Source organism: Gallus gallus, chromosome 5 (assembly GCF_016699485.2).
Source record: "Gallus gallus isolate bGalGal1 chromosome 5, bGalGal1.mat.broiler.GRCg7b, whole genome shotgun sequence".
Taxonomy (NCBI): domain Eukaryota; kingdom Metazoa; phylum Chordata; class Aves; order Galliformes; family Phasianidae; genus Gallus; species Gallus gallus.
This window is the reverse complement of record NC_052536.1, coordinates 20,477,211-20,502,419: the sequence shown is the minus strand read 5'-3', so window position 1 is coordinate 20,502,419 and position 25,209 is coordinate 20,477,211. Positions and strand designations below refer to the sequence as shown.

The 25,209-nt window shown below is 37.7% G+C and overlaps 1 protein-coding gene across 18 annotated transcripts in view; it reads left to right on the top strand.

Moving 5' to 3' along the window:
* Window positions 1-10,768: 10,768 nt before the first annotated feature.
* LRRC4C (leucine rich repeat containing 4C) overlaps window positions 10,769-25,209 on the top strand; it is a 494,470-nt gene continuing 480,029 nt past the window's right edge. For 16 of the 18 annotated variants that reach the window (XM_046942065.1, XM_046942072.1, XM_046942080.1 and 13 more), the window contains exon 1: window positions 22,739-23,119. The gene's annotated coding sequence lies outside the window, so the exon portion shown is untranslated. Of the gene's footprint in view, window positions 11,017-22,478; window positions 23,120-25,209 lie in introns of those variants that run through there. The other 2 variants (XM_046942083.1, XM_040701395.2) reach the window with 2 other exon arrangements.

Below are 25,209 nucleotides of genomic sequence, written 5' to 3'. Positions count from 1 at the left end.
ATGGAGACAATAGGTATTATAATTCTACTGGGGGTAAAGAAGGACCATGGTCTAAGACTAATGAGTTAATGTACATGGTGCAGGAGAACTTTAATTTGGAAACAGACATAGAAAAATTTTGGAAGCACACCTTTAGGGGATAGTGTATACATGGATAAAGAATTTGTGCATAACTCAGTAGAGCTAGGTAACTGTTCAGTACTCATAAGAAATTCATTTCTGCCAGTAGCTTTAAAATACTTACTTTAAGTTAATATCATACATACATGCCAGGTTCTCAGTTCTGTTCTTGACCAAAATTATAATATTTTCCTTGCAGCTAGGCCCAATAATATATGGCACAATGCAAATGCAGGAATTTTATGCCCCTGGCCTGAATTCTTATTCTATCCAACTTTTTCCTTCCCCTTCACAGCACACAGTGCTGTATTTTATATGCAAATATTATGCCGTGGTGTAGCTTCTTCCCCCCTCTGGTGGGAGCATGTAGAACTGCAGATGCTAAGGAAGCGCTCTGTAGCAGATACTTGCCAGCTCATGGGCTCTGGAACTGTGCCTTTTTTTCCTCTCTTTTGAACCCGTGTCATGCATTTCATTCTGTGTTAGCTGTGCTTATTCTTTTCTCAGAATGTTACAAAATTTCTTTGGAAACTGGTTACACCAACTAAAAAAGCCTGTGCAGTGTAACAAAGATAGAACAATCATCTTTCTATTAAGCTTTTCTAATGAACATGTAGTCAAGTCTGATTTCTCATTTGATTCATAAATTCAGTGGCAAGCGTTACTGATATTTTCATAATAACAAAACAGGACAAGTCCAGAACATGATGAGGGACACTGAGCTCTCATCAGCCTCTTCCATATGTATCAGCAGTTTCCTCTTGAGAACAATCCACAGGGTGTTCATCCTGTCTTAACATAAAGTGAAGATATTACTGACCTTAGGTTAAGAAGTAATCATTTTCCAAGCTAACTGACTTCAACTGTCAGATGTAAACATCTTATGGTCTCACCAGTCATGGTAACGTGCAAAAATGAAAACTACAAGGTTGTTTTATTATAAGTCCTCTTTATCATCTTCAATTGTAGCACGATACCCTTGATCTTTGCCTTTAAAAAGACTCTGGCCTTTTAAAATAATCTATTTACGTATTTGCTCTAGTACATATGGATAATGCTTTTCCATTTAAAGAAAAGAATACAGAAAAAATTACTTACACAAGTTTTCACAGAGTTACAATAGGGTAATATGATAAGACCTAACTAAAGATTGCAAATAACTAGTTTCCAGAATAGAATAGGAGTCTGTTCTTACTTTGTCACAAACAACATTTTAAAGAGTTAAGATGCAGACTGAACATGAGAAACACTTGCTCTACTGGAGATTATATAAAATACTACTACAACTATAGCCCTTCATTTTGTATATCATCTTTTACAGGATCCATACTCCTTAAAATGATAAGTAATATAAGAGAAAAATTTACATACAAAGTGAATTTTCACTTAGTGTATTATGTAGAGATTATGCTGAAATTGATGTCTGCCTACCTCAGTCTTGAATCTTCAAAGTACTTTTGCTTGTCTGTGTCTTGAGGGAAGCATTTTCCTCTCATGTAATCTAAGCTAAAATTTCAGCTTTTTTTTTTTTTTTTTTTTTTTTGATGAAATGTGGACTCAAGCTGTAATTCAGTCTTGACAACGAACAACAGTGACCAAGCCAAACAAACAAACAAAATTTAGGTGCAATATCTTTCCTGTTAAGTTGCCCTTTTCAATGTTCCAGACTCAGATCATTTTGAGAAGATATTCAGATTCCTGTCCAATTCCAAACATGTTTCTGCCTGCCTCATCCTGTCTCTGTAGCACTCTGCAATTTTGTCAGTGCCTATAGTTGTTTAAAAATGATGTAAAAAATGTAGGGAACAGCTTAAAAAAAAAAAAAAAAAAAGGAAAAAACGAAAGCCTTTTCTTTAACACAGAATGGATGACTAATAAGAACTTCAAGCATGATCTTCTCCATAGTTAGAAAAACACTGGAGAACAGAGAACAGACATACTTCAGAGAAAAATACCATAGAGTGATAGGTGCTACGTATAAAAAAAAAAAAATGTAAGTAATGTTAAGTAAAGGTTAAAATGGTTAAAATGAAACACAGTCACTACAAGGTTAACAATTCAGTAATGTATCAGAAAACACTCTGTAGAAGTAATCTAATCTCAGAGATGCTGAGAAATAGGATAGGAAACTTAAAACAGAAAATTATTAAGTATTTGTAAGCAGTGTATAGAAATTCTTTTAGGTGGAATTAAGTAATTGAAAACTCAGTTCCTCTTTCAGCATAAGAGTTTTCAGAATAGTCTTGGATTTTTCACCCAACCAAGAGTCTACAAAAGAGCTAGAAAATTTTAAGAGCTAGAAAAAATGCCTCTCTTCTAAGTAGATTTTATAAAGAAGAAATTGAGGAGGACAGAGGCTTAATGCTCTTGAAAACTGAGAACTCAAGAGCTTTGTAGCATGTTCATGTACACTTAGCCAAACGGCTTATATAAGACTATCAAGAATGTAGTCTATAACAAACTGCACATAAAAGGGAAGTTTGGATAGTCTTTGAATGCTGTGCAGTCACTGAGTGAAGCAAATGGAATATGCAGTACAAATCTATGGAGAAAGCAAATAAAAGTCTGGTAATCTGGTCCTGAAGAGGTCAAGTGGGAAAGTAAAAGAGCTTCAGAGTGACCCTGCCCTGAAAGAGGGAGCAAATAAATTCTATCCCATTAACTTCTTCCTTCTATGGTCAAATTCATAGTCTCTGCATGTGAACAGAAATGCATCAGTGGAGTATGCAGTATCAAATACATGTCTTTTCCAGATGTAAAGATCACAAAATCTGTTTTGCCTGTTTTGTTTATCAAGTACTAATGACATTTTTTCTTAAAACTTCTTAGAATTCATGTAGCTTTTCTTTTGTTTAATACAACTGCCAGGTCATAACCTTGTGCTCTTTGAAGAAACATTCACCAATGAAAATATATTATTTTTTGGCTTTTATAACACCTACACAGTAGTTTATTGAGAAAAAATGAAAGAATATTTCCTGACTGCAAAATCTCACAGCTAAAGACAAAAGTCTGAGGGCAGTTGGAAAGCCATACATCAGGTAGGAATGCTGCTCTAATCCAAATTGGATGGGATGGGCATGGCTGTGGAGCTGCACAGTTACTTTTTCTTCAAGCAATACCAGCATGCACTTGCACACAGAAGCAGAGATAAGGAAGGGGAGGACCTCTAGACTCTTCAGGTATGCTCTGCATAGCCATGATATGTAACAGTAGTGAACCCAAGAACATTCACATTCAGCACTAGTCTCTGACTGATCACTACATTCTTTTCTTTTCTTTTCTTTTCTTTTCTTTTCTTTTCTTTTCTTTTCTTTTCTTTTCTTTTCTTTTCTTTTCTTTTCTTTTCTTTTCTTTTCTTTTCTTTTCTTTTCTTTTCTTTTCTTTTCTTTTCTTTTCTTTTCTTTTCTTTTCTTTTCTGATAGATAAAGAGAAGATGGTCTGATGGCCAGTAAGCCCCAAAACAGTAGGGAGTAAGGGATAATCTGAGCCAACAAAATAAACAGTAAGAACTATTTCCTTGACCCAGATTAAGTAAGAGTCACAAAATCTTGTACATTCCTCTTAATGCGGTTCAGCCCTGATAACCCTGTATTAGTGTCCAGCACATTCACCTTGTTAATGATGGCCACTTTGTCTATGGGAGCGGAGAAATGAGTGCTTGCTGTAAAATTACCCAAGCTGAGTTAATGCCTGGGCTCTTAGCCCAAGCAAAGCTGCATGCTGCTAGGATAGCTCTGCTTGCAGAATCCAGTTTACATGAATTATTTACGATCCTCAGCAGACTTTCTCTCCTTACTCTCTTTCCTTTACGGATTTGGAGTACTTCAGTTATGCCTACACCAGATATAAGCACAGTGGTGCATACGAGGGAAATATATCCCTGGTCAAAATCTGTTTTCCTGTTGGAACAATTCTACTGTCCCTTTCACATAGGACTGATTGAAGACTAATTCTTCTCTCTCAGATGAGGGTGCTGAGTGCCAGGCTTTGTTTGAAATGACCAACCTTGGCTGGGCCACCTACTCTGTGCCCATGGGCTTGGGACGTCCTCAGATCCCTTATACTACATTGTTTGTGACATTGTGGTGAAAATACAACTTTTTAAAAACACTCATATATACATATACACACTATTCTTTGGTATATTTATCAGTATGTCAGTTTCACCATTGCTAAATGTCAGATTATGAAGGTCTCAAGAAGAAATGACTGTTTGGGGAAATACTTCTTACTATGTAAATTAGTATGACTTCTTCCTCAATATTTTCCCTGTGTTTTCCAATTATGATATAAAAAAGAGTTTTTTTGAACTAGCTAAATATTTACTTAAGTAAATATTAGAATAGTTCATGGTCAATGCAAAGCAAACTGTCAAGCTAATATTGTTTGGTGTATAAAAAAACAGGAGCTATTCTTTGCTAACATAATTGCTATACTTCCTCTGTGATTTAATACTGACATGCTATAAAGAAAGCAATAGATTCTTGTCTTATGCTTGCTTTTTTTATTTACTTTCATTATGTGAGTTTGTTCTTTGATATATAGCATGAAGCATCAATAGCAGAGTAAGGGAAAACAATAATTTCATAACATTTTTTGTTTAAATGTCATCTGGCAACTGATGGATCACAAAGCACTTTAAAAAGTATTAAGCATCTACTGAAAATCCACTGAAGTTGATGGGGTTCTTTCCACAGACTTCACCATGGTTTGGATCAAGGCACAACCCAGTGTGAGGTAAAATACGTTTGAGAAAAGTTAAAAGTAGAAGAGATACCTTAAGAAATTACACATGCTGAATTAATAATATTGGCAATGCAATCAAACAATATTTTCAGTCCTAAGCCCTTTACGTCAAGACACATGTTGCCAATTATTAATAACAATAATTTAAAGACTATGGCTTGTATGCAGATACCAAAAGATTGTTCTGGTTCTGGAAGAATATTGAAAGATCCTACAGCTGCTTAAGGACAGTAGAACAGAACAAAGCTCACCTGTCAGTCTTTTGTCCACACATTCATGTGTGTGTTCAGGTGTGAGTAAGGGTGAGCGAGAAAGTGAAAATAAAAGAGGGATACAAGAGAAACAGCAAAGGCTCCACCTCCTCCACTAAATGAAACTCATCATTTTGTATTGATCAACTCAAAGAAGAAAAATCACTGTTCCTCTTGGAGAAATGACATCTGATAATTTAAAACAATATACTTAGAAATATCTATGAAACATTAAGGCCAGACTGAGAAAGAAAGCTTTCTACTCAGCATCCTGTCAAAGCTATCTGATTCAGTAGTTAAATAAGTTTAAAATAATGGCCTTCAGAAACATTTTATTTGATTTACAGTAATTTTATTTCTTTTTTCAACTCTTTTAAAAACAATAACATTTTGATGTAGTTTAACATCTCATGGCTAGCTGCTTCAGACATTCTACAAAATGGTCCCTGTCTATAAAATATGGTCTGCCTATAAACAATTAAATCAGTGAGTGATTTTATATACGTGTTATTCCAAGGACTTTTTGGGACTATTTATATCTCCTTGCTTAATGATTTGCAGAATGTGTATGTTTTAGTTACAGAGGTAACTTGTCACTATAATGCAAATTATTAACCCAACTGTATAAAATCTACTTGTAGCTTTTGTAAATGTGTCATGACTTTTTAAAATCAAAGCAGGATACTGGTTACAGGACACAACAGGATTTGTTTGGCAAGTAGGAGTTTGCAATGAAGAGGAAAAACAAATAAACAGATCTTGAAGTTATCAAGATTTGTTGAACAAAGTGTGTGATACTTGATACAAATTGTATGAAGAGTATTGTTCCTTTAGATATCAATTAAGTAAAAGCAGCATTACATAATACTGGGAGTATGAGCAGCAAGGAGTACAGCTGGAAGTGACATTTAAAAGTTGCTGAGAAAGATAAGAGAAAGTGTTATCACTAATGTACCTGGCTTTGCGAGGTGGTTCTCTGAGTCGATACCATAAGTTCTCTGGAGTGACAGGGTAGATAGCTTATGTGGTGATGTTCAACTGTGACAGTGACTGGGAGTGATACTTTTAGGAACTCTCGGTGCAACTGAAAGATAATTAGGGCAGCTGGCAGGGCTGGAAGGAAGAAAATGTGTTTTCTGGAAGTGATACAAGTGCTTCTATCTCCATCTGGCTCCAAAGACTCCAAAGGGGTAGCAGGTCTCTTAACTATTTCCTCCTGAGTTATGGGAGGTTTATTCTTTTTATTCTGCTCCCCATCCCTGTCTTTCAGCTCAGGGGGCTGAGTACCCTGAGGGTAACTGGTCTGACTATTGAAGAGAGAAATAAAGAAGGCATTGAGTACCACAGCAATTTCCTCATTCTTGGTGATAATGCACCCTGCCACATCCAATGGTGGCATGTGAGATTCTCTTTGGCCCTCATTTTGTTGTTAACGTATGTGTAAAAACATTTTTTGTTATCTTTTACAATAGTGGCTAGTGGTCAACTTCTTCCTGGGCATCTTGTGTCCTAGAAGTCCATCGTTGTTGAAGTCTGCATAAAACAAACTCTCCTTTGGAACTTAGATACTTCCATGCTTAAGTATAGAATCTTCAGTGAATAGGAAGCCCTGTGCAGATTGGCATATCAAGCGCTGAAAGAAAATGGAGAGCTGTGCTTGGTCAGACCAACAAATTCATCTAATCTTGGCCCTGAACAGGGTCACTGGCAAACATAGCAGAGCCTAGAGGTAACTGCTTGTTCTGGAAATATTAAAACAAGTTATTTTCAACTCTAGATTCTAGAGTTGTAGTGTATACACAGTGTGTTTAACTGTCAGCAGACTTTATTGCTACATGTGTACTTTTCTTCATTGACATAAAGAAAGAGTACTTAAAGGACTCCACTTTCACATTATATGCCCATATGTTTCTTACCTAGCATTAATCATCTGACTGATAATTATAAAGACTGTTTTTTGTACCTAACTCCTTTGGGAGAAGGCTGTGGGTAAAGTGCCTTATCCTTCTTAGGTGTTTCTTCCTATTAATTTCATTGAGAGTTAGGCAACTAATTACATGCCTGAAAACCTTTGATAAGCTAGGTCTTTGTCCCTGCAAACAGATGCTGTGCTGCTGATAGTATTGCAGCAGAGTGAAGCTACAATGTGGATGGTTTTGTGTGTAACTGAGGAACTGGGCCAAAGTTTTTTCCTGAATGCACTACAAAGTATTCTGCAACTTGGTTAAGTTATTCAAACTCACCAAATCCCAGCTCTTCCCTAGCCATTTTCCGTTACTAGTATCTGTCTCATTTTAAACCATGATGATAATTTTTAAAAGTTGTTTACAGAATAAAGGACCAGAAGATTGAAAATTAATGGATGGAAAGTAGATGCTGAAAGCATCCTGTTTTCTATGTTTTCAGTTGACTTTTATACAGCATACAAATGCTTCTTGACTGGGTTGAGAAACGAAATGCTTTATTGGCACTGTGTACAGTAAAGATCCAATTTGATGTTGATCTTACATGCCCTTGACCCTTTTAATAATAAGTAATATAAGTCCCTTCTAGTGATCTAGTCTTCCACATTTCCAGACTAAAAATTAATCTCTCTGGAATTTTTTTCCCAGTTATTTCTTGCTCCAGATAGCAAGAAATATCTTTTGTAGGAGAGTTTGGGGGTGATTAGATGTGTAAGTCTGCTGAAACACACTCGATTTGAACAGTAATCCACCAGGAAGTCTGTGAGGGTTTGAATTTTATTACCTTAGTGACTATACAGTTAAAATGGTTTTCTTACCTCTTACATGTTATTTTCTAGCTGCTGTACTATAGAGCAGAACCTGATTTTTGTAATAAAATTTGCGTGCAAATTTTGTGTTTGTGTGCAAAACTCTAGCTGTGAAATCAGTGAAGACCCTCAAAAAGCATTTAATAATAATGATGAGTGACAGATAAGAAATCAACTCCTTTTTAAACCTGAAATATCTGAATGAGGCCAACAATTGTAGGAGTTCCCTCATTTTAGAAATGCCAATAATTGTGAATTAAGCAAAGAACAAGGATGAGTTTGTTTAGGGAAAATATGCCTTTCTAAATAGCTCTTAAAAAAAAAAAAAAGTAATTTAAATACAAGACTTAAAAATGTTACACAGTACCTTTTTTTTGCGAAGAACATTGCTTCTTTTTAAAAGAATATAAAATCTATATGATTGGTATAGTCAGTGCTGTGTTTGAGCTGTGATCATAACAACCAAATCACAGTAAGCTGCAGACAGGTTAATATGGTGAGGTGCAGAATAGCATGTCTTGTAATCGGCAGAATGGACTCAACTTGAAGAATTTTTACTGTATCTTACTGCTATTAACACAAATCTCTAAGTGCTGAATTGAGTATTTTAAGGAAAGAAACTGTGCACAATGAAGCAAGTACCGAGAGAAGGACTTCTCTACCTTCCTTAGGCTCAGCTAAAATCATGGTCTGTAAGCATTTCTGCCTGCTGCTCTTCTCTCCTCACATCACCTGCAGTCCCCAGGGGTGTCTCTGCTCCAGTAGGGGTCCCCCAAAGTTGAGGTTTTGAGCTCAGTGAGTTGTTTACTCCAGTTTTGGAGCCATCTGGAATTGGCGGTGACTGGCTCAGGCCCTCCTACAATATGGGGTGTTGCTGCAACTCCAGCTACTGAATCCATTTGAGGTTTAAGGAATTAATGTTGGAGTAAAGCTTTGCACCATGTACAATTCCAAGAAATGTTGCCTCTGTGAAAATATGAGAGATTTTTTCCAACAAATCATAATCATGTTTGGTTGAACAGTTCAGCATTTTTTTTTTTTTTGGCTGACTTTTTATACAGGAGAATATAATCTCTCACTCATTACTCACAAGTAGACTCGAGCTTGTTGGTTATTCGTAAGATTGGAAAAGTTAGGATGAAACTCAGTATGTCTGATGCAGAAATTTGCTCAAATGCCTCTTAAAAGCCTAAGGTTAAACATATATAACCAGTCTCTTTCTTCTGTGAAAGAACAATATTTCTCTCATTAATGAGAATTTCAATCTTTGTGAACTTTTCCTTTTTTTTTTTTTTTTAAATCAATTTTATGCTTTTTATTCTCCCCCAGGTTGTTATCCCACATTTAGAGTCCCCACTGCAGAGTTTTTTTCTTCATTTTGAAGAATGACAACAAATAAACACTCTTTGTTGGGTTACAGACCATCAAAATAATGCTAATAATAACCTTTGTGTTCAGGGTCATTCTTCAGACAGGTTCTGTGATCTGTAAAACTCAGTATTTCCCTTCCCCCATTATGCTCACAAAATACTTTAAGAGCGCTAAGTTTTTCTAAATTACACTGATTTCTACACTAACATTTTGGTATGAAACTTTTTCTGAAGAAAATTCTTAAACTAAAAAGACATCTCTTCAAAGACAGTTTACTCTTAGTGCAGTACGGATAGCTGAAGGCAAGACTGAGATATACACAGCTGTATTGTACTAGCAGATTACAGCAGATACAGAGTAAGTTCTTTCAGAGTGAATTGCAAAATAAGAGATCTAGGCTCAAGCATTTTGTTTTTGATTTGCTATGGGTTAAAATACTTCAGGTCAGCAGCACTCAGTAACTCATTAAAGCAGGCTAAGACTTCCACTTGTGTAAGGTGTCAGTGACTTGCTGTTCGGAGCACGTGACTACAGGTGCTAATGTTTAAAGGATAATGACTGAACCTGTGTAAGTGCAGACTTACTCTTATACTTCTCCGTTGTAAGGGAATAAAGGCATTTATGTGTAGGTTCAACAGAATAGCTGATAAATGTAATGTGATGGTTGTGTGTATTACAAGGTAAAATTTATTTTACCTTGTATGTATTGTGTGTATTACAAGAAAACTTGTACCATCTTCACATTATGGCCTTGAGTGTTAGGAAAACATGTAGTTCTGTGTGAACACAGAGGAAACATATTTCATAAGGGGACCTCTTAGGTTCTGTAGTAAGAAGAATGTCACTTGAACATCAATTTCTTTAAAAAAAATAGAAATATAAATTTTATTAGGAATGGCAGGTAATGTTAGTTATTAATGGATATGCACAACATAAGAAGAAGAAAATTTGGATGATTCCCTAAGGCCTCAGAATATGTGGTAGAAGTGGGCATAGAAAATGTGCCTGCTGCATCTTAGGCACCGCAAGCCTGAACAGCACAGAGAAGCCTAGAGCATTGGAGGTGCCCTCATGGCTGGAGCTGCAGGATCACCTGTGTGTGCTTTTGTCCTGGTGACTGCACATTTCTTGTTTGTTCAATGTGCTTTCATACTTGTGCTTTTGATGTGCCTGACCCTATGCCTTATTTACAGCAAGGGCTTCAAATGCTTGTCTGGGAACACAATTATTAAGCAATAGGCTTTTCCATGGGGGTTATCCTTAGGCCATCTGAGGGCTTCATGAATATTAATGTTCCTCTGTTATTTTCCTCTGTTCTTCACTAATAAGCTGGTAACCTGATCCCCATCTTACATATGGAACAGAAGCTCAGAACATTGCAGATCAAAAATCACCTGTGAATTTTAGTGCCTTAGTGTATGGAGCCCTGCCAAATCAGTGTGGGGCAGGCACAGGTGTGTGCAGTTGTGCTGTTGGCTATCAGTGCCCAGCTGGATCAGGGCATGAGTCCTGACTAGTCTGGGAGTGCAGAAGGAGTGTTAGGAGCTTCTGATGATAAAAAGGATGTGAGGTAAAATAAGCTTTTTTTCCTCTTACTCTTTTTGTGGTGCGTTCTCTTACTCAGGCCTGGCAGCAGGGTTGCGCGTTTCCTGTGGTCTGAGGAAAAAACTTCTGTTATTTTGGGAGCTGTTCCTTGGAAAGGCTACTGAGATCTGCTTGAGGGGAGTGAGTCTGAGGGCAGCAGCAGAGCTGGTGAGGAGTGTGTGTGTGTGTGTGATGTTGTATTTAAGTTGCCTTTAACCAATTAATGGGAAATATTGAGTATGGATTGCTGTATGGAAATGAAAAAACGTGGAGGTAATCCCTCCTTGTTTTTGGATCATAAGCTCCTAAATTCAGGGAAACTTTTTTCTTTTGGGGATCTTTTTCTGAGGAATAAGTACTTGATATTCAAATGCTACCTATGATTTTATTGTGTCTGATTTAATCTGGTATCCAAAAATAATTGTGAGGTTATGTTAGGCGGGAAAACGTGCTCTTTTTGTGAGAGGATGAAGGGAGCAGGGGCTTGGACTTCTACTTGCTGTAAGGAGGCCTCGTCTGCTCCTTTTAACTCTTGGAGGAGTACTCTAGCCCCATGGTCTTCTGGGGTATTCATAGGTTCTTTTATAACTATCAGTGCAGATTCAGCCTGTTTTCCTATGCTCTTCCAATTTCTGACCTCCCCTTCATGCCCTTCCTTGTCCCCTATTTTCAGCCTAACCATTTTTCTTGGCAAGTCTGACTTATAGTCCTGGGTAGCCCAGCTGCTCAAGTCTTAGTAATTCTCTGTTGAAACTTTGTGAACTGGTTGTATTTAGGCCTTGTGTTTTTGTTTTACGAGAAGCTTATAATGCTTCAGAAATGTGGATGATAGGCATTTTCTGATGCTGGGGAGAGCAAACTGCCAGCTTGAAATCTTGTTTCAAGTTGTAAATGTATTAGAAAATTTCAATGCATTTGGTGTATGCTTTCCTTAGCAAATCAAAGTATTTTTATCACAATTTTCATTTTCTGAAGTTTCTGAATTAATTTTCTTGAAACGATTAGCCTGAAGGAGGTATCTGATAGCAAATGTGCAATCCAAAAGTTCTAAAGCTATGTTAAATTCTGAACTACAGATGCAAAGGTATTTTTAGAATTTTTGGTTTGGTATGATCAAGTAAACTTGACTATGCTGAGACCTTCTGAATAATTTGGTATATAGACCTTCTAAAAAGAACAACTTAAGAAAGTTTACTTTTTGGAATCTAATACACCTATGTGGTGGGAAAAAAAAAACCTTTGCTTCTCTTCTGTGTTTGTGACTTCATGCTGCACCCTATTAGCTGTTCAGTTTTTCTCTATTGGATCACAAAAGCTAACAGTGGAAAAAAAAAAAAGCACTTCCTGTGTTATGTTATTTAATGCATCTTACCATCAGTATGAAATTATTCTCTATTGTACTGTTATTTTGTTCAGTCTCAACTAATCCATGTCAAGCCCACTGTATGGCCTTTACATCAATTCTTCTGAATGATAATGTTGAAGTTCCAAATGATGAAAACTATCGTGTAGGTTTTATACTTTGAGTTAAAAAAAAATTCTTGACCTTAAATTCTTAGTGGAAGATTTTTTACCACATAAAACAACTTCAGGCTCCAGATTTTGAGTTAGTCCTTTGTTTTCATGTTATATTTGCCTCAAGGATGGATGTTTTCTGCCAGCGTTCTGTTTCCACCTAATGGGCCTAAATCAAATCTAAAATTATAAAGGTTTTTATTTCTTACTTGTGAATTACTCAAGGCAATGTAGGAAAGACTGTTTTTCCCACAGAAATTTTTTGTAGTTCAAGTTAAATTGTGGCTATCTTTTATTTATTTGTTCTCTAACAAAATACTCCTGGTAACAACTGGGAAATGTTTGAACCTTGGTAAATCTGACAATCGCTATGACTTCTTTGTGATGAATACTATATGGAATACTGAGATATGGAGAAGGCAATTATAAGTTATTTTGAATTATTCTAAACAAGGGTATATTCACATGAGTATTCTAAGGTGTTTACTGTACAGTGACTTTAAAAATCTCTAATTGTTATTTTTTGCTTTATCCTCAGCTTGCTATTCATGTGACACTTGGATGTGGATTTTTGGGGTTTAATCTTTAGCTAAATGTTTTCAAACTCAGTGATGTGTATGCATTTTGATTTTTCTATCCTACCACTCCAGTCAAAATCCTCAGGTGTATTTTATGTTCCTTCAAAGATATCATTACTCTTCTTTCCCAGAATCTATATGGAAATTTTTCAGTAATAGCTTCATAGTTCTTCCTCTTGCTTTTTCCTTTGTATCTCTCACTCTTGGCAGCAAGAACAAGCTCACCACAATGGCAGCTAATAGACGTTGCTCATATCGAATTTCTTCAGTTTTCATTACATCTCCAAAATATATTTGGTGAACCTCTTGAGGTTCTTTTAGCTGTGCTTTCAGTAATTACAGTGGACTCCAGGGCATACTGCTGATTGAGGTGGAAATAGGATGTGAGTCTGTGTATTGATCACAGTACAGCGAAACCTTTAATTCTGGATCAACCAGGCCAAGTAGGTGCAGACTAAAAATTGTTGTGTTGACATCATGCCTCTGCTGTGGGACTGATGAAGAACATGAAGATAACATTAACAAGAATGGACAATTAATTTTTAAAAATGCTATTCCCCTGATTAATCCTTAAAGAAATACTACTTTTCTATTGGCACCAACAGCCAATGGGTCTCTTGGTCTTTACAGGGAGCTTATCTGTCAGTGAAGCACTGTCTATAGTGACATAATTTCTGTAAGGTAAATGATTGAGGATTAACCCTTGTTAACAATCTGCTAATACCAAATGTAAGCACATGCATTAAAGGTATTTGTCTTAGCTGGTAATTCAGGCATTCCCTGGGCCTTGGAAAGTCTAGTCTCCTTTTCCCAAAAGCAGGTGTCTAGAATAGAACAAATGAAGGATGAAGTATCAAGTCTTTTTAATAACTATTAATAGTCTGAAATGAGGAGCTCCTAGGTAGATTTCTATAACTACAGCAGCAATTTAAAGAAATGTGGTCTTTAAGTATAATAAATGCTATTTATGCTGATACTTATTTTGTAGATATATTACTGAAACATACTCAGAACTGCTGCACTGGTTTAGGTGAGGAAGAAAGAATGATTGAAGTCTAAACTCATCTGCTCTTTTATTATAATTGTTAGGTTTTTTATATTAAACTTTAAGTCTACAGATAACCTTTTCTTCTCTGTTGCCCATGGTGATATGTAGGTGTTAGTAAGAGGAGTAAAGGAGATTCTTGTAAAGTAAGTGCTTCGTTGCACATGAGGGGCACTGATGTAATGACTTAAAAAATGTTAAACAGAAATTAAGTTGTCCAAATCTGCAATAGCCTCTATCAGTTTTTGAGATGATAAAACTCTGTGTTCATGCAGTGGATTTTCATAAAATTAACTTTATCTGAGGCTGATGGGGCTCCAAAACAGTTTTCCATGAAAAGTGATGGAGACTCTTGCTCAGATAAGACTGTAAGCTGGTAAATATACATTAGAGAGCAATCATTGAGAGATGGGCACTAATAGATCTCTTCCATTTCTGAATTTTGTGCAGTAACTGGCGAGATAATAATCAAATTAATTACTTCCTTCATCTAAACATGTAAGTAGATTTTTCTTTAGGTTTTCTCCATTAACATGACAGTTTCTTTCTTCATGGAGTACAATAACCATTTAGATCTTATGAGTATAGTCATATACAAGGTTCAGTTCATTTATCTTTCAAGAGATGGCTTTTTATAGCCACCTCTCTTTTTGGAGGGGCTAAAGTAGCTTTTATTTTGTGGCTTCTGCAGTAGCTCCAGATATCTTAAGGTCTGACAAGCTTTTGTCCTGATTGTCAAATGAAATGTCTGATTTTAGTCCTAGTATGGGCTAGTATTTAGGTACTGTATTTTAACACAACTATGGTATTTGAAGTATCAGGCTTGCTATTTCAGGATTCATCAGAGTATGGGTAAAACTTGTAAAGACTCAGCCATATTTGTTCTTGTAAAACTTGAAATAAGTATGGTGCTTTGTTTTTCTTTGTTTGGTTCTTCCCTCGTCTTGATTCACTGTCAGAGAAGTGAACAGTCAGTGCACAAAAGAGGTGATTCTCCCTATATTTTTGCCTCAGTGCACTGCACCTCGAATATTGTGTGCAATTCTGGGCTCTACAGTATTGAAAATAGATGTTGAGATCCTTGAAAGCATTCAGCGGAGAGCAGCAAAGCTGTCAGAAGCACTGGAAAGTGTGTCCTTTGGGGAAAGACCGAAAACTAGGGTTTTCCAGTTGGAAAAGAGGATGCTGAGAGGTAATTTTATTGCTCTCTGCAGTACTTTTTTTTTTTTTTTTGAGGAGGGGAAGCACAGAGTGAGGTGCCAGCCTCTACTCCTGGGAATTGATATCAGGATAAAAGGAAACAGCATGAAGCTGCATGAAGGGAGGTTCAGTGCGACATTAGGGAATACTTTTTTACCTAAGGATGACCAAACAATAAAAGAGACTTTCTAGGAAGGTGCTTGGTGCCGCAGGCCTGTCAGTGTTCAAGAAGCAGTTTGACTGTGTCCTCATTAAACACTTTAACTTTCAGTGAGCCCTGAAGTGGTCAGGCAGCTGGACTTGATCTTTGTAAGTCTCTTTCAAGTGAACTATTCTGTCATACACGTTATTGGGTGTAAGCAAACCTTAGTAATTGGTGTGACTGCTTGCAGCTTTTTAAATGTTGTGGAATGCCTCTCCAAAATATTGCACAGTCATATTTATGAGAAGACGTTTTGACAGTCCCTGATCATCTTGCCAGCCAGCTGGACTCAGTGTGCAGTGTTCAGATAAAAAGGACATATTTTTGTTGAAATGAAGCTAAATTTGCTGTCATTCTGCAGCTTTACCAGCACCTATCCTGCTGTGTCAAGCTGGTTAACTCAGTTTCTATGCAGACAAGGAAATGGGAAATTGAGGCTGGAAGAAAAATAGTACTCTCTCAGGAGATAGAATATTGATGAAGCTGTGCCACTCAGGTGTTCTTAATTGCAGTCAGTAAAACTTGAGTTGGTGTGAAAAATAAAATCCTGCAGGATGGACACAAGGTACAAAGATAGTCAGAGGTCCTGGAGAAATAAAGCATTTTAAACTCAAAATACTGGTTTACAGTGTATGCTGTAGCCATGTTGTCTAAATCTTTGTTTCTTTACTAATTTTTTTTAACCTGAATATATGTTACTCTAAAGGTCAAGAAGAGATTTGACCAACTAAAAAATCAAGTTTAAAAATCTCCTTGCTGTTTAGAAAAGAAAAATATTTCCAGGGAACAAATGTAATAGTGAAATACCCCAGGTGTCTTTCAGTCAGTGCTTTTTCAGTATGGGCTAAATCAGTGCAAGGTATTTAGCTTTAGTTTAGTAATCATCTTGTTTATTGAACAGTGATGTGGTATTTAAGGTTGCCTGTATAACTCAAGTTCTCAGCTGTTTTTAGCAAGTACTCAGTGGTGTGAGTAAAATCCAGATAAATCATTTTTGACTAATTCTGGTTTCCATGAGACACATCACAGTTTTCTTCTTGCAGGCCCTCTCTTTACAGGGTAGGAGAGATGATTGTCACAGAAAAATGCAAGCAAATGTGAGCAAAGCAGTCATAGCAGCTCAAGCTGAGGATCTGTGTCTTGGGATATTCTGCTCACAGCTGTGGCTGAGTGTTGTGAAGGAGGAAGGGCAGGGCAAACACAGATCATGTCTCTATCCTTCATGTATTTTCACCTGTCTGTTAAGCAGAGAGGGCACGTGTATAATGTACTTCACTGGGACGGAACAGGTATGGATCTGAATTATATGCTACATGTCCATAGGATTGTTGGGTTTGGAAATTGTCTTTTTGTTTTTATGATAACAGATGCTTCTTAAGTAGCCTTCCTTTCTGATACTTCCAAATAAGACTTTAGATACTCCCTACCCCTTTTTTAAATTCTTTCTTTTGAGGAGGGGTGAAAAACAAACAAAAAAACAACCCATAGAAAAATGTACAATTTTAATTTTGGACTTTTGATCAAAATGGGTTTTCTGTCAAAGTCTGGCATAAGGATTGGTAAATCTATTTTCAAGTAATAGCAGCCAAATAGCAAAAAATCAAGGGGATTATGATTGATATTTTTCTCGTGCCAGAATTAATCTGAAATCAAGGCTGAAGGCACTGAGTTAGAGTAAATTTTTTATGTTGAAAGTTCATATATGATGGTAAGAATGTTGGAACTAAAAATATCTACAGTATAAAATTGTTCCATTTGCCAAAGAAGTTGATTTTAAAAAGAATTTGAATGCCACTGTATGACATGCCTATCTGTATTTTAGTAAGCTTAAAAATGAGAACTGTTATAAAAGAAATGCCATCTATTTTATTATGTTGGCCCATGATGTCAGAGGCAGATGTTGGTGGTGTGGAGTAGAGGTTGAACCTTCCTGCCAGTATTCCATTACATTTTGTTACCATGCAACAGATGGCAGCAGAGGGGCAGTCTGACAAAATGGCATCTGACATGGAAGTGTGTATGAAGCAAAAGTGTGGGATTGACTTCCTCCATCTGGGGGGGAATGCATTAACTGACATTCACTGACATTTGCTGAACTTTCATGGAGACCAGACAGTGGATGTGAGCACAGTGAGGCAGTGGGTGGTGCATTCCAGGAGTGGTGACAGGGACAAGAAAGACAAGCCATGCTGTCACACAATGAAATTAATAGCATCTCAATCTGCTCATCTACGTGAATTGGCAGGTTATGACTAGTGAACTGTGTATGTAGCATTGGAAATGATGTTGGCAACACTGGAATATTGCAAAGTTTGCACCAGGTTGCCCCATGAATGCTCACACAGCAACAGAAAGAATAACGTATGTGTATTTGTCATGACCTATTGAACCAATACAAGCCTGAAGGTCACAGTTTCTAGGATCACATCATTACTGGTGATGAGAAGTAGTATCAGCCCTATGGGCTGGAGTCAGAATGGCAGTCCAATGTGTGGTGACAGGTGAATTCCCCATCAAAGAAAAAGTTCAAGACAGCTCTCAGTGGGTAGAGCAATATCCACTGTCTTTTGGGATAGGAACAGAGTGATCCTTCTGGATTTTCTAGAAACTGAACAGTCCATTGATCTGGCTGCTATATTGTGATGCTGACTAAGCTGTAGGCTTGAAATTCCAGTCAGACCAGAGAAGTTAACTCTTCTCTTGCAATATGATAACAACAGGCCCCATATCAGTTTGAAGACAAGTGGAGCACATTACTGCTCTTGGCTAGATCATCCTACCACACCTGCTGTATGTCTGGATTTGGTACCTTCTGACTTCTGTCTATTTGGGCTGATATAAATTGGGCTGTGTGGTCAACATTTTCCTAGCAATGATGCTATCAAAGCAGCTGTGAAACAGTGGGTAACCTCCACTGGTGCTGTTCATCACTGAAAATGCACAGCTAATGGTAGTGACTATGTTAGAAAACAGTGTTTTGTAGCTGAGAGTTTCCTCTATCAAATGGTGTTACTGTGCTTTTTGTATCTGTTGTAGTTTCCATGGATATAAATAGGAGGCATTACTTGCAGATCAACCTATGTATAATGCCTTGTGTATATCTCAAAAACTCGTAGAAACTTGCTTTATGGGCTTGCTTATTGGACTTTGACTGTGTTTCCAGATATAAAGAACAAAAAGGATGTGTTAGATATGTACTTCCCTGGAGAAGAGAGGATGAGATTATTACTATTATGCTTACTGCACCAGGAACAGATAGATCCTGACCCATACTTCCTAAAAAATGCTTAGCACAGTTAGAAAACCATTTACCATTTTCTTGAATATAAACACTGTAAAGCTTTGTAATTAATATTTTTTTCTTCCAGACAGTGTGTTCCTTGGCTTGCCAGCTTTTCCTCATGACTTCACTTTATCTCACTGTGACTTCTGAAAATCTTTGCTGTATTGAGTATGCTTAATAACTTCTGGGAGAAATGTTCATTGGAAAGCAATCCTAATGCTCCTAACACTGCTCAGTTCAGGTCTGAAGGAGCCTCTGTTCTTTTGGCAGACTACTGGGCTTCCTTGGAGGGCAGCAGCAGCTGCTTCTCAAGAAAAGCAGCAGAAGCCAACAAGATCTATTTCAAAGTCTCTCCAGTTTGTAGGCCAGCATATAAATTCCCACTACTTGTTGATACTGGGTTTGAGCTAGGACTGATGAGGAAAGGAGTGGCTAAGAAACTGGTGTATATTTGCTTCTGTTTGCTGTGAATGCATTCATCCAGGTAACATGTTCAGCTGGAAGTGGTGACCCTTTAAACCTGTCAGCCTGAGCTGCCTGCTTGTACCTGGTGACAAGCTTTGCCTACCTGTGTGGGCCTGAATAATCTTTTGGTCTTGCTGTGCTTTTGCTTTCATGGTTTAGAAACTGTACTCTTATGTAAGAATTTTCCCATGATAACATCACTGAGAATTAATAGGAGATGGTGAGGGATTGTGATAGGTAACATAGATTTAGGGTTAACTGAATCAAAACAGGTTAATGTAAAAAAGGTTTTTTGCTATGTTTCACATTAATTAGTACTTTTAAAATTATTCTTTTTGTGCTAGGTTGGTGTTTTCCTTTGTAAGAGCTTTGAGCAGTAAGATCGCTTGACTAACTTGAGCTGAGTTTCAGGCCTTCTTTGGTATAAAGAGATGTGATATTAACTGACTGGTCCAGTCCAGCTGAGTTAGACAAGGGCCAGTTGGAGAGAGAGTTCAAGGCTTTTGGGTAAGGATTGGTACATCTGCCTGTACATCTGAGACTGTACTGGAAACTGTCTTTGTTTTAAGCACAGTGTGGGAGTATGAACAGAGATGTTTGTAAGGCTGTGGTAGCTTGGAGGCTGGGAAGATGTTTTGTCCAAACTGCTGCATTTGCGAACCCATAGTAAGACAAATGGGGGAAAAAAATGCTGCCAACTCTTGAAAATGCAAAGGATATTTTTCCTTTAGAGTAATGTGGAAGTCATTAGCAGGTGGTGCAGCTTTAACACAGCTGTAACTACAGATGAAGTAGAACAGAGATTTTTGCCTCTACCTTTGGGGTTATGATGAGCAATATTTGGAGGATACTGTTAACAGTAACTTATTCTTGCGTGATGCTTAATTTTGTTTTCCCATTTCCTTAAAATATAATCTGCAGCATGCAAATTGAATATAAGCCGGTTTATTCTTTTTGCTGAGGTTCAGATCCCAGAGACTACATATGAGATGTGTTAATTGGTTGAATTATTTCTGTAACTTTTTTAAAGTGCCCCCAGGACTCTCTGACTGCATTTAGAAAAGACTGCCTCCAGTGGGCTTTGGTCTAGATATGAGATCTTTCTTATGAAAACTTAATCAACTACTTATAAGTGTTCTAAATGCTGAAGCTAATATTCTGAGAATAGCCAAATTATTCACGCTGCTTTCTTAGAAAGCAGAAGTTTAATTTGTAAGTGTTCTGGATGATGCGTTCTCAAAACGAAGTATCAGAGTAGCATTGCAAGTCTGTGCCGCGCCTGTGGCATTTTGAGCCCTCATCAGGTGAAAAAGCTTTGTGACAAGATTGCTTAAACAAGAACAACTTCAATACGAAGGACAATTAAATCTATAAGAGCCTCCCAGCATAAAGAAAAAGCTCAGGAAGGATGTGACAGAAGCCTAAGAAGCTGTGAGCAGCATACCCAAGAGAGGTGTTCTTGTTTCTGACTTTGCAACTCCTTATGGCACAGATCATTAAAGATCGGGGCAGTGTACTGTGGAAATATGCCTCCCTTGATCTTACATTTATCTGTGACTGTGACTAACAGAGTCAAAATTTTAGCTGGATGGGTCTTCAGTCCAAGCTTCTGTGGTTGTTCATCTTCTTATGCAGATAGGCTCAGTTACATTTGTGGATGAATAAGAATACTGTTTCTTGACTGACAGCGCTTAAACAGAAAGACAAAGTGTCATGCAGTGGTGGGATTAGAAGGAGACTTATGAAGGAGAAAAGAAAATGAGTGTAGCAAAAATGGAAAAAAAGTTAAAATTTACCTCTTAGTTCTGTGGACTTTCAAATAAATAAATCATTTCAGATTTAAATTGTACTGCAAGTTAAGCTGGAGGAGTGCACAAAAGCCCAAGTGAATACATGTGATTAGTGGAACAGGGCTGGTCTTCCATCTTCTGAAACAGTTCCCTACAGTGCCCTATATTCCCCTTTCCAGATACCACGGAGATGCAGCCTTTTTGTGCTGTGTGGTTTTTTAAGTTCGCTGGCTGTCAAAACTGCGGGGTGTGCTTACCAGCAGAAGGCTCTTGTTTGGTGTTAATATTAAATATTGTGGTAATAGTGCCATATTAAATTGCAGTCTTCTATGCTGAAGTAACAGTAATACTGCCATAGGCAGTATATCCAGGCTCTTTTCCAGTTAGACTATAGACAGGCTGCCTAAAATTATTCTGGCATTTCCATCTCTGTGCTTGTTCAAGCACTGCTTATGCTAGATCGTGCTGTGGTAGCTCTTTTTGTAAAATGAAACACTAAACTTATTTCACGTAGCTCATTCAACAGGGAGCTGCATGAACTGTATTTTCTTGTTCAGACCTATGAAATGTAAGTCTAAACAGGTACCAAACCCACACAGTTATAACTTACTGTGGTTTTAAAAACTCCCCAGATTGCTTCTGAAAAACGTTTTATTTTTGCTTTCGAATACCTGAGAGAGTGTGAAAGTGTCACCCGCAGGAAAATAATAATAATAATAAAATTGTGGATGACCTTGCTTTCTGAACCCAATGGGGAAGGTCTGGAATACCTGTGGGAGTGCAAAGGCTGCATGGCTGCTTTTGGATTTCACAGGAGTGAGCTACAATTCAGACTTCTACCTGCCTCAGCAATTCCCAAGCTAGTGTACCAATACTGGCTAGCTACTCAGGAATGCTTGGAAACTTTGTTCTAGTTGCTGGGCTGAGGACTCTAAATTCATTTCCTGAGTGAGAGGTTTGAAAAGAACAGCTCTCAGTAAAGGAAAGAATTTCAAGCACCTTCATAAATGCAGTGCTGGATGTCTGTCTCAGCCAACTTCCTAAATTTTCCCTTTCCTGCCAGAAATCCTTTCTTTTCTAAAAATATTTACTTGACTTTGCATATTGCTGTCTAATCTATATAGGGATGTTATAGTGCTGATTTTAAAATTCCAGCTGGTACAGGGTATAAGAATGAGTTCTAAAACAGTGCCTAAAGCACTTCAGAACACATTCGGAGCATGGTGTGGCTTCCTACGAACCCCTGCCTCCCTCCAGTAACCACTACTGCCTTCCTAATCTTCTAGGGCATTTAGTACCCTCCTCTTATCCTAAGTAAAACACAATTGCTGGCTCTGATATTCATTAAGTGATAATCCAGATTAATTCAGACTTTGATGTAGAAACAGGTCCTATTTCAGCCACAAAGAAACCCAGATTGCCCCCAGAAAATGTGTGCATGCACATGCACAGGCAGTATGTAGAATGCCTTAAAGAAACTGTAGCTAACCACCTTATTAGTATTCCTCCCTCCTCTGTGTTTCACTTGCAGCAACAGAGGGCTGAGCAAAATGCAGTAGAACAGGGACAGAGACAGAGCTGGCAATCATCTCAGTGCAGGCTGCTGAATGTAGGGGGTGGGGGAGATGCAGCAAAGCAAGATTAATAACCTTGCCATAATCCTGTGCACCCTGGAAGGAGATACCTCTGGTGACTGAGCTGTTCTTGTCTTGATTAATAGGACTGAGCGAATGAGTGGCTGGCAATCCACCTGGTTTGGAGGCGACCCCCTGGTTTTGCTGCTCTCTGAATCCTCTACCCATCTGGGAAGGTAACAGTGAGACGTACCATCTGCAGCACACAGCAGCTATTGGAGGCTACTACTGACAGTTTGCACTACAGTTTTTTGGTGAGCAAGAAGCCAGGTATATTGTACAGTGGGATATTTCTGCGCTTGAGCTGCTGCATTTCACAATCTGGTCCTTCGGCAATCCCCCACGCTTCCTCTTCCAGTTGCCTCCGAGTTCTGGGCTTACTTTTGGCATAGTCTCCTAGACGCATTTTGCTGAGGAAGGTAGAGCAGTAAATGGAACCGCTGAACACTGATTATTTTGCTTCTGTGTGACTCGAGAAAGAGAAAGGAGAGAAGAATTAAGTACAGCTAAAGGAATTTACATTTCTTTTGGAGAAGTTTGCAGAGGGACCACGTAAACGGTAAGTCTGGGGGTTTGTCTACCCCTTCTGTCTCCTAGGCTGGTTGTGCTTGTTTGTTTAGGCTTGGAAAAAATATATAAACATGAGTAGCAGGTGGCATGCAGCGTGGTATTTGTAAATTCTGTGCTTATGGTTTGTATCCTCTTTTTGCTTTAGCTTTTTTTTCCCCCCTGCTATTTGCACAGCAAAAATGCTTGCAAAATAATGATCTATAGCTCTGGAAAGCATTAGTTGAATAGCACTGGAAAGCTCCTCTCCTTTCAAAGGTATTAGAATTTATAGGGAGAGATTTTTTTTACTTTATTTTTGTTATTAAAGCAGCAAAAATATTTAGAATCTAGAATAGGCAAGAAATGAAGCTCGTGCAATATCTTTAATAGAAGTATCCATATTTCCATAATTCTTGTCTATTTTCTTCTCTGCATTTCAGTCAGCCCTGGAACGATGAATATGTAAGTTAAAAAGCTGCTTCTGCTGCTTTTAGCGGAAGCAGAAGGTAGAATGGAAATTGAGGATTTGTGCATCACTTTCTTACATGAAGTTCAGCTGTTTGTTTCTCATTAACGTTTGGAATGCTGCCTTCATACCCCCCCCTTCCCCTCTTAAAAAAAAAAAAAAAGAGAATGCCATAGAATATATGGAATATGTTGTATGAAGCATAAATTCTGGCATAGAGTGCCAATCATAAATGAATTACTGTGGGCTATTACTTCTGGGGATGGAGGTGTTACCTGGCTTTCAGGTGGCCAAAGTGTCTCACCCAGCAGGGTTCATGGCTCTCCAATATTTCTTCAAATCTGTCATTCAGTGGCTGTGATGCTACCCAGCTCTTCTCCTTTCCACCTCCTTCACCCCTCCCCCCCCCCCCCCCCCCCAACCAAAAAACTGTTTCTGCAGGAACAGTACAACTCTTTTAGCCTCCCCTTTTTTAAACATTTTTCATTATTTAACAGAAATAGCATTACATTACAATAGAATCAAAGCTCTTATAGTTGAGTATTTTTTTTATTGCTGCACTGGTAGTGCTTAGCATTCCCAAGGAGGTGAGAAAACCATCTGTAAATACATTTCAAAGATGCTTGGTTCTTCAAATGCAATTGCTAGGCTCTCACTCCTCCTCAATTATATGAATATGAATGACTAATGTTGAAAGATACGGTATCTGTTTGAAAGACTGCTGCATACCTCATTACTTAAGTGTAAAAAAGACATGGATTAAAATACACTTGTACTAAATGATTGGATGTTAGAGGGTCTTACATATATTCATGTGTAACGTATGTAAAGAAAAGTGGAATTACGTAATATTTATAAATATGAGGGTGCATCTGATAGGATGAACCTTTGATCCATTTGGTACAAAAAATGTGTAATGAGCCTTCTTGTAATAGATCCTGTGTTGTAAAGCTAAAAACTTAATGAAAAGGCTCTGCTTCAGAATAATCAAATCACTTTACATTATTGTATCCTGTCAGTCAGTCCCATTATTTCCCACTGGTTTTGCATAATAGTTTCAGAGAGGGATTAAGGAAGAAAGGAAAACTGGTTATAGGAGTGTTTCCCCTCATTTTCTAGAAATGATGCTCTGTATTGCATGTGTTTTTACTGTATGATTGTGACAAAGAAATCTCTTCCTGAGCAGCGTGTGGTTTGCAATAGTTTTCCCTCTTTGTACTTTCCACAAGCTCCATCACGTGTAGCACATACATCTCTATTTTTTTATGATGGGGAACAGTCTGTGTAATTATTCTCTTTTTTTTTTAAGGGGAGGGGAAAGGAGAGAAATGATAACTTGTGCTCTTTAGAACAGAAGTGTATAATGAGGCCATCAAAGCAGAGACATTGACTGGATGGGAGCAGGAGAAATGAAGTGAAACAACTTTCATGTTCTATGGAAAAAGAAAATGTATTTGATCCACTAGTAATTCTACCTATTTTGATATGTAGGGCATAATTTATTAGTGTTGCCTATCCTGAACTAAGTGGAACAATAGTCATCTGGAGGCTGGAAAAGAAAGGAAGTAACTGTTTTCTTGACATGGTGTCCAGATGTTATGAATCATCTGTTCCTTTGATCATCAAACCTATGG